Here is a 14,594-nt window from a genome sequence, read left to right as displayed (position 1 = left end):
AAGGATTCTGGGTAACAGAACCTGGTCAGAGCCCCACAAGTCACCCCATCTTGGATTCCCCTTGGTCTCTAGTTTTTAAAAATGCACAGGTTTGGTAGGTTTCCCTTGGTGCCGGCTGAGCTAGAGGCCAAAATCTACAGGTAGGCACTTTGCAAAAAACAGCTCTGTTTTCTGTGATGTGTCCACGTTGTGTTTTGGGGCATATCCTGTCGCGGGCGCTAAGCCTACCCACACAAGTGAGGTATCATTTTTATCGGGAGACTTGGGGGAACGCTGGGTGGAAGGAAATTTGTGGCTCCTCTCAGATTCCAGAACTTTCTGTCACCGAAATGTGAGTAAAATATGTTTTTTTATGCAAATTTTGAGGTTTGCAAAGGATTCTGGGTAACAGAACCTGGTCAGAGCCCCACAGTCACCCCATCTTGGATTCCCCTAGGTCTCTAGTTTTCAAAAATGCACAGGTTTGGTAGGTTTCCCTAGGTGCCGGCTGAGCTAGAGGCAAAAATCAACAGGTAGGCACTTTGCAAAAAACAGCTCTGTTTTCTGTGATGTGTCCACGTTGTGTTTTGGGGCATATCCTGTCGCGGGCGTTAGGCCTACCCACACAATTGAGGTACCATTTTTATCGGGAGACTTGGGGGAACGCTGGGTGGAAAGAAATTTGTGGCTCCTCTCAGATTCCAGAACTTTCTGTCTCCGAAATGTGAGGAAAATATGTTTTTTTAGCCAAATTTTGAGGTTTGCAAAGGATTCTGGGTAACAGAACCTGGTCAGAGCCCCACAAGTCACCCCCATCTTGGATTCCCCTAGGTCTCTAGTTTTTAAAAATGCACAGGTTTGGTAGGTTTCCCTAGGTGCCGGCTGAGCTAGAGGCCAAAATCTACAGGTAGGCCCTTTGCAAAAAACAGCTCTGTTTTCTGTGATGTGTCCACGTTGTGTTTTGGGGCATATCCTGTCGCGGGCGCTAGGCCTACCCACACAATTGAGGTACCATTTTTATCGGGAGACTTGGGGGAACGCTGGGTGGAAGGAAATTTGTTGCTCCTCTCAGATTCCAGAACTTTCTGTCTCCGAAATGTGAGGAAAATATGTTTTTTTAGCCAAATTTTGAGGTTTGCAAAGGATTCTGGGTAACAGAACCTGGTCAGAGCCCCATAAGTCACCCCATCTTGGATTCCCCTAGGTCTCTAGTTTTTAAAAATGCACAGGTTTGGTAGGTTTCCCTAGGTGCCGGCTGAGCTAGAGGCCAAAATCTACAGGTAGGCACGTTGCAAAAAACAGCTCTGTTTTCTGTGATGTGTCCACGTTGTGTTTTGGGGCATATCCTATCGCGGGCGCTAGGCCTACCCACACAAGTGAGGTACCATTTTTATCGGGAGACTTAGGGGAACGCTGGGTGGAAGGACATTTGTGGCTCCTCTCAGATTCCAGAACTTTCTGTCACCGAAATGTGAGTAAAATATGTTTTTTTATGCAAATTTTGAGGTTTGCAAAGGATTCTGGGTAACAGAACCTGGTCAGAGCCCCACAGTCACCCCATCTTGGATTCCCCTAGGTCTCTAGTTTTCAAAAATGCACAGGTTTGGTAGGTTTCCCTAGGTGCCGGCTGAGCTAGAGGCCAAAATCTACAGGTAGGCACTTTGCAAAAAACAGCTCTGTTTTCTGTGATGTGTCCACGTTGTGTTTTGGGGCATATCCTGTCGCGGGCGTTAGGCCTACCCACACAATTGAGGTACCATTTTTATCGGGAGACTTGGGGGAACGCTGGGTGGAAAGAAATTTGTGGCTCCTCTCAGATTCCAGAACTTTCTGTCTCCGAAATGTGAGGAAAATATGTTTTTTTAGCCAAATTTTGATGTTTGCAAAGGATTCTGGGTAACAGAACCTGGTCAGAGCCCCACAAGTCACCCCATCTTGGATTCCCCTAGGTCTCTAGTTTTTAAAAATGCACAGGTTTGGTAGGTTTCCCTAGGTGCCGGCTGAGCTAGAGGCCAAAATGTACAGGTAGGCACTTTGCAAAAAACAGCTCTGTTTTTTGTGATGTGTCCACGTTGTGTTTTGGGGCAATCCTGTCGCGGGCGCTAGGCCTACCCACACAAGTGAGGTAGCATTTTTATCGGGAGACTTGGGGGAACGCTGGGTGGAAGGAAATTTGTGGCTCCTCTCAGATTCCAGAACTTTCTGTCACCGAAATGTGAGTAAAATATGTTTTTTTATGCAAATTTTGAGGTTTGCAAAGGATTCTGGGTAACAGAACCTGGTCAGAGCCCCACAGTCACCCCATCTTGGATTCCCCTAGGTCTCTAGTTTTCAAAAATGCACAGGTTTGGTAGGTTTCCCTAGGTGCCGGCTGAGCTAGAGGCTAAAATCTACAGGTAGGCACATTCCAAAAAACAGCTCTGTTTTCTATCAAAAAATGGGATGTGCCCACTTTGTGTTTTGGGACATTTCCTGTCACGGGCGCTAGGACTACCCACTCAAGTGAGGTACCATTTTTATCGGGAGACTTGGGGAAACGCTGGGTGGAAGAAAATTTGTGGCTCCTCTCAGATTCCAGAACTTTCTGTCACCGAAATGTGAGGAAAATGTGTTTTTGAGCCAAATTTTGAGGTTTGCAAAGGATTCTGGGTAACAGAACCTGGTCAGAGCCCCACAAGTCACCCCATCTTGGATTCCCCTAGGTCTCTAGTTTTTAAAAATTCACAGGTTTGGTAGGTTTCCCTAGGTGCCGGCTGTGCTAGAGGCCAAAATCTACAGGTAGGCACTTTGCAAAAAACAGCTCTGTTTTCTGTGATGTGTCCACGTTGTGTTTTGGGGCATATCCTGTTGCGGGCGTTAGGCCTACCCACACAATTGAGGTACCATTTTTATCGGGAGACTTGGGGGAACGCTGGGTGGAAAGAAATTTGTGGCTCCTCTCAAGATTCCAGAACTTTCTGTCTCCGAAATGTGAGGAAAATATGTTTTTTTAGCCAAATTTTGAGGTTTGCAAAGGATTCTGGGTAACAGAACCTGGGCAGAGCCCCACAGTCACCCCATCTTGGATTCCCCTAGGTCTCTAGTTTTCAAAAATGCACAGGTTTGGTAGGTTTCCCTAGGTGCCGGCTGAGCTAGAGGCCAAAATCTACAGGTAGGCACTTTGCAAAAAACAGCTCTGTTTTCTGTGATGTGTCCATGTTGTGTTTTGGGGCATATCCTGTCGCGGGCGCTAGGCCTACCCACACAAGTGAGGTACCATTTATATCGGGAGACTTGGGGGAACGCTGGGTGGAAGGAAATTTGTGGCTCCTCTCAGATTCCAGAACTTTCTGTCTCCGAAATGTGAGGAAAATATGTTTTTTTAGCCAAATTTTGAGGTTTGCAAAGGATTCTGGGTAACAGAACCTGGTCAGAGCCCCACAAGTCACCCCATCTTGGATTCCCCTAGGTCTCTAGTTTTTAAAAATGCACAGGTTTGGTAGGTTTCCCTAGGTGCCGGCTGAGCTAGAGGCCAAAATCTACAGGTAGGCACTTTGCAAAAAACAGCTCTGTTTTCTGTGATGTGTCCACGTTGTGTTTTGGGGCATATCCTGTCGCGGGCGCTAGGCCTACCCACACAAGTGAGGTACCATTTATATCGGGAGACTTGGGGGAACGCTGGGTGGAAGGAAATTTGTGGCTCCTCTCAGATTCCAGAACTTTCTGTCTCCGAAATGTGATGAAAATATGTTTTTTTAGCCAAATTTTGAGGTTTGCAAAGGATTCTGGGTAACAGAACCTGGTCAGAGCCCCACAAGTCACCCCATCTTGGATTCCCCTAGGTCTCTAGTTTTTAAAAATTCACAGGTTTGGTAGGTTTCCCTAGGTGCCGGCTGAGCTAGAGGCCAAAATCTACAGGTAGGCACTTTGCAAAAAACAGCTCTGTTTTTTGTGATGTGTCCACGTTGTGTTTTGGGGCAATCCTGTCGCGGGCGCTAGGCCTACCCACACAAGTGAGGTAGCATTTTTATCGGGAGACTTAGGGGAACGCTGGGTGGAAGGAAATTTGTGGCTCCTCTCAGATTCCAGAACTTTCTGTCACCGAAATGTGAGTAAAATATGTTTTTTTATGCAAATTTTGAGGTTTGCAAAGGATTCTGGGTAACAGAACCTGGTCAGAGCCCCACAGTCACCCCATCTTGGATTCCCCTAGGTCTCTAGTTTTCAAAAATGCACAGGTTTGGTAGGTTTCCCTAGGTGCCGGCTGAGCTAGAGGCTAAAATCTACAGGTAGGCACATTCCAAAAAACAGCTCTGTTTTCTATCAAAAAATGGGATGTGCCCACTTTGTGTTTTGGGACATTTCCTGTCGCAGGCGCTAGGACTACCCACACAAGTGAGGTATAATTTTTATCGGGAGACTTGGGGGAACGCTGGGTGGAAGGGAATTTGTGGCTCCTCTCAGATTCCAGATTTTTCTGTCACCGAAATGTGAGGAAAATGTGTTTTTTAGCCTAATTTTGAGGTTTGCAAAGGATTCTGAGTAACAGAACCTGGTCAGAGCCCCACAAGTCACCCCATCTTGGATTCCCCTAGGCCTCTAGTTTTCAAAAATGCACAGGTTTGGCAGGTTTCCCTAGGTGACGGCTGAGCTAGAGGCCAAAATCTACAGGTAGGCACTTTGCAAAAAACAGCTCTGTTTTCTGTGATGTGTCCACGTTGTGTTTTGGGGCAATCCTGTCGCGGGCGCTAGGCCTACCCACACAAGTGAGGTACCATTTTTATCGGGAGACTTAGGGGAACGCTGGGTGGAAGGAAATTTGAGGCTCCTCTCAGATTCCAGAACTTTCTGTCACCGAAATGTGAGTAAAATATGTTTTTTAATGCAAATTTTGAGGTTTGCAAAGGATTCCTGGGTAACAGAACCGGGTCAGAGCCCCACAGTCACCCCATCTTGGATTCCCCTAGGTCTCTAGTTTTAAAAAATGCACAGGTTTGGTAGGTTTCCCTAGGTGCCGGCTGAGCTAGAGGCTAAAATCTACAAGTAGGCACTTTCCAAAAAACAGCTCTGTTTTCTATCAAAAAATGGGATGTGCCCACTTTGTGTTTTGGGACATTTCCTGTCACGGGCGCTAGGACTTCCCACTTAAGTGAGGTATCATTTTTATCGGGACACTTGGGGGAACGCTGGGTGGAAGGAAATTTGTGGCTCCTCTCAGATTCCAGAACTTTCTGTCACCGAAATGTGAGGAAAATGTGTTTTTGAGCCAAATTTTGAGGTTTGCAAAGGATTCTGGGTAACAGAACCTGGTCAGAGCCCCACAAGTCACCCCATCTTGGATTCCCCTAGGGCTCTAGTTTTAAAAAATGCACAGGTTTGGTAGGTTTCCCTACGTGCCGGCTGAGCTATAGGCCAAAATCTACAGGTAGGCACTTTGCAAAAAACAGCTCTGTTTTCTGTGATGTGTCCACGTTGTGTTTTGGGGCATATCCTGTCGCGGGCGTTAGGCCTACCCCCCCATATGAGGTACCATTTATATCGGGAGACTTGGGGGAACGCTGGGTGGAAGGAAATTTGTGGCTCCTCTCAGATTCCAGAACTTTCTGTCTCCGAAATGTATGGAAAATATGTTTTTTTAGCCAAATTTTGAGGTTTGCAAAGGATTCTGGGTAACCGAACCTGGTCAGAGCCCCACAAGTCACCCCATCTTGGATTCCCCGAAGTCTCTAGTTTTTAAAAATGCACAGGTTTGGTAGGTTTCCCTAGGTGCCGGCTGAGCTAGAGGCCAAAATCTACAGGTAGGCACTTTGCAAAAAACAGCTCTGTTTTCTGTGATGTGTCCACGTTGTGTTTTGGGGCATATCCTGTTGCGGGCGCTAGGCCTACCCACACAAGTGAGGTACCATTTACATCGGGAGACTTGGGGGAACGCTGGGTGGAAGGAAATTTGTGGCTCTCTCAGATTCCAGAACTTTCTGTCACCGAAATGTGAGGAAAATATGTTTTTTTAGCCAGATTTTGAGGTTTGCAAAGGATTCTGGGTAACAGAACCTGGTCAGAGCCCCACAAGTCAGCCCATCTTTGATTCCCCTAGGTCTCTAGTTTTAAAAAATGCACAGGTTTGGTAGGTTTCCCTTGGTGCCGGCTGAGCTAGAGGCCAAAATACAGGTAGGCACTTTGCAAAAAACAGCTCTGTTTTCTGTCAAAAAATGGGATGTGCCCACTTTGTGTTTTGGGACATTTCCTGTCGCGGGCGCTAGGACTGCCCACACAAGTGAGGTATCATTTTTATCGGGAGACTTGGGGGAACGCTGGGTGGAAGGAAATTTGTGGCTCCTCTCAGATTCCAGAACTTTCTGTCACCGAAATGTGAGGAAAATGTGTTTTTTTAGCCAAATTTTGAGGTTTGCAAAGGATTGTGGGTAACAGAACCTGGTCAAAGCCGCACAAGTCACCCCATCTTGGATTCCCGTAGGTCTCTAGATTTCAAAAATCCACAGGTTTGGTAGGTTTCCCTAGGTGCCGGCTGAGCTAGAGGCCAAAATCTACAGGTAGGCACTTTGCAAAAAACAGCTCTGTTTTCTGTGATGTGTCCACGTTGTGTTTTTGGGCATATCCTGTCGCGGGCGCTAGGCCTACCCACACAAGTTAGGTACAATTTTTATCGGGAGACTTGCGGGAACGCTGGGTGGGAAGAAATTTGTGGCTCCTCTCAGATTCCAGAACTTTCAGTCACCGAAATGTGAGGAAAATATGTTTTTTTAGCCAAATTTTGAGGTTTGCAAAGGATTCTGGGTAACAGAACCTGGTCAGAGCCCCACAAGTCACCCCATCTTGGATTCCCCTAGGTCTCTAGTTTAAAAAAATGCACAGGTTTGGTAGGTTTCCGTAGGTGCCGGCTGATCTAGAGGCCAAAATCTACAGGTAGGCACTTTGCAAAAAACAGCTCTGTTTTCTGTGATGTGTCCACGTTGTGTTTTGGGATTATCCTGTCGCGGGCGCTAGGCCTACCCACACAAGTGAGGTATCATTTTTATCGGGAGACTTGCGGGAACGCTGGGTGGAAGGAAATTTGTGGCTCCTCTCAGATTCCAGAAGTTTCTGTCACCGATATGTGACGAAAATGTGTTTTTTTAGCCAAATTTTGAGGTTTGCAAAGGATTCTCGGTAACAGAACCTGGTTAGAGCCACACAAGTCAACCCATCTTGGATTCCCCTAGGTCTCTAGTTTTCAAAAATGCACAGGTTTGTTATGTTTCCCTAGGTGCCGGCTGAGCTAGAGGCCAAAATCTACAGGTAGGCACTTTGCAAAAAACAGCTCTGTTTTCTGTGATGTGTCCACGTTGTGTTTTGGGGCAATCCTGAAACGGGCGCTAGGCCTACCCACACAAGTGAGGTACCATTTTTATCGAGAGACTTAGGGGAACGCTGGGTAGTAGGAAATTTGTGGCTCCTCTCAGATTCCAGAACTTTCTGTCACCGAAATGTGAGTAAAATATGTTTTTTCATCCAAATTTTGAGGTTTGCAAAGGATTCTGGGTAACAGAACCTGGTCAGAGCCCCACAGTCACCCCATCTTGGATTCCCCTAGGTCTCTAGTTTTCAAAAATGCACAGGTTTGGTAGGTTTCCCTAGGTGCCGGCTGAGCTAGAGGCCAAAATCTACAGGTAGGCACTTTCCAAAAAACAGCTCTGTTTTCTGTCAAAAAATGGGATGTGCCCACTTTGTGTTTTGGGACATTTCCTGTCACGGGCGCTAGGACTACCCACACAAGTGAGGTATCATTTTTATCGGGAGACTTGGGGGAACGCTGGGTGGAAGGAAATTTGTGGCTCCTCTCAGATTCCAGAACTTTCTGTCACCGAAATGTGAGGAAAATGTGTTTTTCAGCCAAATTTTGAGGTTTGCAAAGGATTCTGGGTAACAGAACCTGGTCAGAGCCCCACAAGTCACCCCATCTTGGATTCCCCTAGGTCTCTAGTTTTTAAAAATGCACAGGTTTGGTAAGTTTCCATAGGTGCCGGCTGAGCTAGAGGCCAAAATCTACAGGTAGGCACTTTGCAAAAAACAGCTCTGTTTTCTGTGATGTGTCCACGTTGTATTTTGGGGCATATCCTGTTGCGGGCGCTAGGCCTACCCACACAAGTGAGGTACCATTTTCATCAGGAGACTTGGGGGAACACTGGGTGGGAAGAAATTTGTGGCTCCTCTCAGATTCCAGAACTTTCTGTCACCGAAATGTGAGGAAAATATGTTTTTTTAGCGAAATTTTGAGGTTTGCAAAGGATTCTGGGTAACAGAACCTGGTCAGAGCCCCACAAGTCAGCCCATCTTTGATTCCCCTAAGTCTCTAGTTTTCAAAAATGCACAGGTTTGGTAGGTTTCCCTTGGTGCCGGCTGAGCTAGAGGCCAAAATCTACAGGTAGGCACTTTGCAAAAAACAGCTCTGTTTTCTGTCAAAAAAAGGGATGTGCCCACTTTGTGTTTTTGGACATTTCCTGTCGCGGGCGCTAGGACTACCCACACAAGTGAGGTATCATTTTTATCGGGAGACTTGGGGGAACGCTGGGTGGAAGGAAATTTGTGGCTCCTCTCAGATTCCAGAACTTTCTGTCACCGAAATGTGAGGAAAATGTGTTTTTTTAGCCAAATTTTGAGGTTTGCAAAGGATTCTGGGTAACAGAACCTGGTCAAAGCCGCACAAGTCACCCCATCTTGGATTCCCGTAGGTCTCTAGATTTCAAAAATCCACAGGTTTGGTAGGTTTCCCTAGGTGCCGGCTGAGCTAGAGGGTAAAAATATACAGGTAGGCACTTTGCAAAAAACAGCTCTGTTTTCTGTGATGTGTCCACGTTGTGTTTTGGGGCATATCCTGTCGCGGGCGCTAGGTCTACCCAAACAAGTTAGGTACCATTTTTATCGGGAGACTTGGGGGAACGCTGGGTGGGAAGAAATTTGTGGCTCCTCTCAGATTCCAGAACTTTCAGTCACCGAAATGTGAGGAAAATATGTTTTTTTAGCCAAATTTTGAGGTTTGCAAAGGATTCTGGGTAACAGAACCTGGTCAGAGCCCCACAAGTCAGCCCATCTTGGATTCCCCTAGGTCTCTAGTTTAAAAAAATGCACAGGTTTGGTAGGTTTCCGTAGGTGCCGGCTGATCTAGAGACCAAAATCTACAGGTAGGCACTTTGCAAAAAACAGCTCTGTTTTCTGTGATGTGTCCACGTTGTGTTTTGGGATTATCCTGTCGCGGGCGCTAGGCCTACCCACACATGTGAGGTATCTTTTTTATCGGGAGACTTGGGGGAACGCTGGGTGGAAGGAAATTTGTGGCTCCTCTCAGATTCCAGAACTTTCTGTCACCGAAATGTGAGGAAAATGTGTTTTTTTAGCCAGATTTTGAGGTTTGCAAAGGATTCTGGGTAGCAGAACCTGGTCAGAGCCCCACAAGTCACCCCATCTTGGATTCCTCTAGGTCTCTAGTTTTCAAAAATGCACAGGTTTGGTAGGTTTTCCTAGGTGCCGGCTGAGCTAGAGGCCAAAATCTACAGGTAGGCAGTTTGCAAAAAACAGCTCTGTTTTCTGTGATGTGTCCACGTTGTGTTTTGGGGCAATCCTGTCGCGGGCGCTAGGCCTACCCACACAAGTGAGGTACCATTTGTATCGGGAGACTTAGGGGAACGCTGGGTGGAAGGAAATTTGTGGCTCCTCTCAGATTCCAGAACTTTCTGTCACCGAAATGTGAGGAAAATATGTTTTTTTAGCCAAATTTTGAGGTTTGCAAAGGATTCTGGGTAACAGAACCTGGTCAGAGCCCCACAAGTCACCCCATCTTGGATTCCCCTATGTCTCTAGTTTTCAAAAATGCACAGGTTTGGTAGGTTTCCCTTGGTGCCGGCTGAGCTAGAGGCCAAAATCTACAGGTAGGCACTTTGCAAAAAACAGCTCTGTTTTCTGTGATGTGTCCACGTTGTGTTTTGGGGCAATCCTGAAACGGGCGCTAGGCCTACCCACACAAGTGAGGTACCATTTTTATCGGGAGACTTAGGGGAACGCTGGGTAGAAGGAAATTTGTGGCTCCTCTCAGATTCCAGAACTTTCTGTCACCGAAATGTGAGTAAAATACGTTTTTTCATCCAAATTTTGAGGTTTGCAAAGGATTCTGGGTAACAGAACCTGGTCAGAGCCCCACAGTCACCCCATCTTGGATTACCCTAGGTCTCTAGTTTTCAAAAATGCACAGATTTGGTAGGTTTCCCTAGGTGCCGGCTGAGCTAGAGGCTAAAATCTACAGGTAGGCACTTTCCAAAAAACAGCTCTGTTTTCTGTCAAAAAATGGGATGTGCCCACTTTGTGTTTTGGGACATTTCCTGTCACGGGCGCTAGGACTACCCACACAAGTGAGGTATCATTTTTATCGGGAGACTTGGGGGAACGCTTGGTGGAAGGAAATTTGTGGCTCCTCTCAGATTCCAGAACTTTCTGTCACCGAAATGTGAGGAAAATGTGTTTTTGAGCCAAATTTTGAGGTTTGCAAAGGATTCTGGGTAACAGAACCTGGTCAGAGGCCCACAAGTCACCCCATCTTGGATTCCCCTAGGTCTCTAGTTTTTAAAAATGCACAGGTTTGGTAGGTTTCCCTAGGTGCCGGCTGAGCTAGAGGCCAAAATCTACAGGTAGGCACTTTGCAAAAAACAGCTCTGTTTTCTGTGATGTGTCCACGTTGTGTTTTGGGGCATATCCTGTCGCGGGCGCTAGGCCTACCCACACAAGTGAGGTACCATTTATATCGGGAGAATTAGGGGGACGCTGGGTGGAAGGAAATTTGTGGCTCCTCTCAGATTCCAGAACTTTCTGTCACCGAAATGTGAGGAAAATATGTTTTTTTAGCCAAATTTTGAGATTTGCAAAGGATTCTGGGTAACAGAACCTGATCAGAGCCCCACAGTCACCCCATCTTGGATTCCCCTAGGTCTCTAGTTTTAAAAAATGCACAGGTTTGGTTGGTTTCCCTAGGTGCCGGCTGAGCTAGAGGCCAAAATCTACAGGTAGGCACTTTGCAAAAAACAGCTCTGTTTTCTGTCAAAAAATGGGATGTGCCCACTTTGTGTTTTGGGACATTTCCTGTCGCAGGCGCTAGGACTACCCACACAAGTGAGGTATAATTTTTATCAGGAGAGTTGGGGGAACGCTGGGTGGAAGGAAATTTGTGGCTCCTCTCAGATTCCAGAACTTTCTGTCTCCGAAATGTGAGGAAAATATATTTTTTTAGCCACATTTTGAGGTTTGCAAAGGATTCTGGGTAACAGAACCTGGTCAGAGCCCCACAAGTCACCCCATCTTGGATTCCCCTAAGTCTCTAGTTTTCAAAATTGCACAGGTTTGGTAGGTTTCCCTCGGTGCCGGCTGAGCTAGAGGCCAAAATCTACAGGTAGGCACTTTGCAAAAAACAGCTCTGTTTTCTCTGATGTATCCACGTTGTGTTTTGGGGCATATCTTGTCGCGGGCGCTAGGCCTACCCACACAAGTGAGGTACCATTTATATCGGGAGACTTGTGGGAACGCTGGGTGGAAGGAAATTTGTGGCTCCTCTCAGATTCCAGAACTTTCTGTCTCCGAAATGTGAGGAAAATATGTTTTTTTAGCCAAATTTTGAGGTTTGCAAAGGATTCTGGGTAACAGAACCTGGTCAGAGCCCCACAAGTCACCCCATCTTGGATTCCCCTAGGTCTCTAGTTTTTAAAAATGCACAGGTTTGGTAGGTTTCCCTAGGTGCCGGCTGAGCTAGAGGCCAAAATCTACAGGTAGGCACTTTGCAAAAAACAGCTCTGTTTTCTGTGATGTGTCCACGTTGTGTTTTGGGGCATATCCTGTCGCGGGCGCTAGGCCTACCCACACAAGTGAGGTACCATTTATATCGGGAGACTTGGGGGAACGCTGGGTGGAAGGAAATTTGTGGCTCCTCTCAGATTCCAGAACTTTCTGTCTCCGAAATGTGAGGAAAATATGTTTTTTTTGCCAAATTTTGAGGTTTGCAAAGGATTCTGGGTAACAGAACCTAGTCAGAGCCCCACAAGTCACCCCATCTTGGATTCCCCTAAGTCTCTAGTTTTTAAAAATGCACAGGATTGGTAGGTTTCCCTAGGTGCCGGCTGAGCTAGAGGCCAAAATCTACAGGTAGGCACTTTGCAAAAAACAGCTCTGTTTTTTGTGATGTGTCCACGTTGTGTTTTGGGGCATATCCTGTCGCGGGCGCTAGGCCTACCCACACAAGTGAGGTACCATTTACATCGGGAGACTTGGGGGAACGCTGGGTGGAAGGAAATTTGTGGCTCTCTCAGATTCCAGAACTTTCTGTCACCAAAATGTGAGGAAAATATGTTTTTTTAGCCAGATTTTGAGGTTTGCAAAGGATTCTGGGTAACAGAACCTGGTCAGAGCCCCACAAGTCAGCCCATCTTTGATTCCCCTAGGTCTCTAGTTTTCAAAAATGCACAGGTTTGGTAGGTTTCCCTTGGTGCCGGCTGAGCTAGAGGCCAAAATACAGGTAGGCACTTTGCAAAAAACAGCTCTGTTTTCTGTCAAAAAATGGGATGTGCCCACTTTATGTTTTGGGACATTTCCTGTCGCGGGCGCTAGGACTGCCCACACAAGTGAGGTATCATTTTTATCGGGAGACTTGGGGGAACGCTGGGTGGAAGGAAATTTGTGGCTCCTCTCAGATTCCAGAACTTTCTGTCACCGAAATGTGAGGAAAATGTGTTTTTTTAGCCAAATTTTGAGGTTTGCAAAGGATTCTGGGTAACAGAACCTGGTCAAAGCCGCACAAGTCACCCCATCTTGGATTCCCCTAGGTCTCTAGATTTCAAAAATGCACAGGTTTGGTAGGTTTCCCTAGGTGCCGGCTGAGCTAGAGGCTAAAATCTACAGGTAGGCACTTTCCAAAAAACAGCTCTGTTTTCTATCAAAAAATGGGATGTGCCCACTTTGTGTATTGGGACATTTCCTGTCACGGGCGCTAGGACTACCCACTCAAGTGAGGTATCATTTTTATCGGGAGACTTGGGGGAACGCTGGGTGGAAGGAAATTTGTGGCTCCTCTCAGATTCCAGAACTTTCTGTCTCCGAAATGTGAGGAAAATATGTTTTTTTAGCCAAATTTTGAGGTTTGCAAAGGATTCTGGGTAACAGAACCTGGTCAGAGCCCCACAAGTCACCCCATCTTGGATTCCCCTATGTCTCTAGTTTTTAAAAATGCACAGGTTTGGTAGGTTTCCCTAGGTGCCGGCTGAGCTAGAGGCCAAAATCTACAGGTAGGCACTTTGCAAAAAACAGCTCTGTTTTCTGTGATGTGTCCACGTTGTGTTTTGGGGCATATCCTGTCGCGGGCGCTAGGCCTACCCACACAAGTGAGGTACCATTTATATCGGGAGACTTGGGGGAACGCTGGGTGGAAGGAAATTTGTGGCTCCTCTCAGATTCTAGAACTTTCTGTCTCCGAAATGTGAGGAAAATATGTTTTTTTGCCAAATTTTGAGGTTTGCAAAGGATTCTGGGTAACAGAACCTGGTCAGAGCCCCACAAGTCACCCCATCTTGGATTCCCGTAAGTCTCTAGTTTTTAAAAATGCACAGGATTGGTAGGATTCCCTAGGTGCCGGCTGAGCTAGTGGCCAAAATCTACAGGTAGGCACTTTGCAAAAAACAGCTCTGTTTTTTGTGATGTGTCCACGTTGTGTTTTGGGGCATATCCTGTCGCGGGCGCTAGGCCTACCCACACAAGTGAGGTACCATTTACATCGGGAGACTTGGGGGAACGCTGGGTGGAAGGAAATTTGTGGCTCTCTCAGATTCCAGAACTTTCTGTCACCAAAATGTGAGGAAAATATGTTTTTTTAGCCAGATTTTGAGGTTTGCAAAGGATTCTGGGTAACAGAACCTGGTCAGAGCCGCACAAGTCACCCCATCTTGGATTCCCCTAGGTCTCTATATTTCAAAAATGCACAGGTTTGGTAGGTTTGTCCACGATGTGTCCACGTTGTGTTTTGGGGCATATCCTGTCGCGGGGGCTAGGCCTACCCACACAAGTGAGGTACCATTTATATCGGGAGACTTGGGGGAACGCTGGGTGGAAGGAAATTTGTGGCTCCTCTCAGATAACAGAACTTTCTGTCTCCGAAATGTGAGGAAAATATGTTTTTTTAGCCAGATTTTGAGGTTTGCAAAGGATTCTGGGTAACAGAACCTGGTCAGAGGCCCACAAGTCAGCCCATCTTTGATTCCCCTAGGTCTCTAGTTTTCAAAAATGCACAGGTTTGGTAGGTTTCCCTTGGTGCCGGCTGAGCTAGAGGCCAAAATACAGGTAGGCACTTTGCAAAAAACAGCTCTGTTTTCTGTCAAAAAATGGGATGTGCCCACTTTGTGTTTTGGGACATTTCCTGTCGCGGCCGCTAGGACTGCCCACACAAGTGAGGTATCATTTTTATCGGGAGACTTGGGGGAACGCTGGGTGGAAGGAAATTTGTGGCTCCTCTCAGATTCCAGAACTTTCTGTCACCGAAATGTGAGGAAAATGTGTTTTTTTAGCCAAATTTTGAGGTTTGCAAAGGATTCTGGGTAACAGAACCTGGTCAAAGC

The sequence above is a fragment of the Pleurodeles waltl genome, chromosome 5 (assembly GCF_031143425.1).
Source record: "Pleurodeles waltl isolate 20211129_DDA chromosome 5, aPleWal1.hap1.20221129, whole genome shotgun sequence".
NCBI lineage: Eukaryota > Metazoa > Chordata > Amphibia > Caudata > Salamandridae > Pleurodeles > Pleurodeles waltl.
This window is presented reverse-complemented; position numbering follows the sequence as displayed.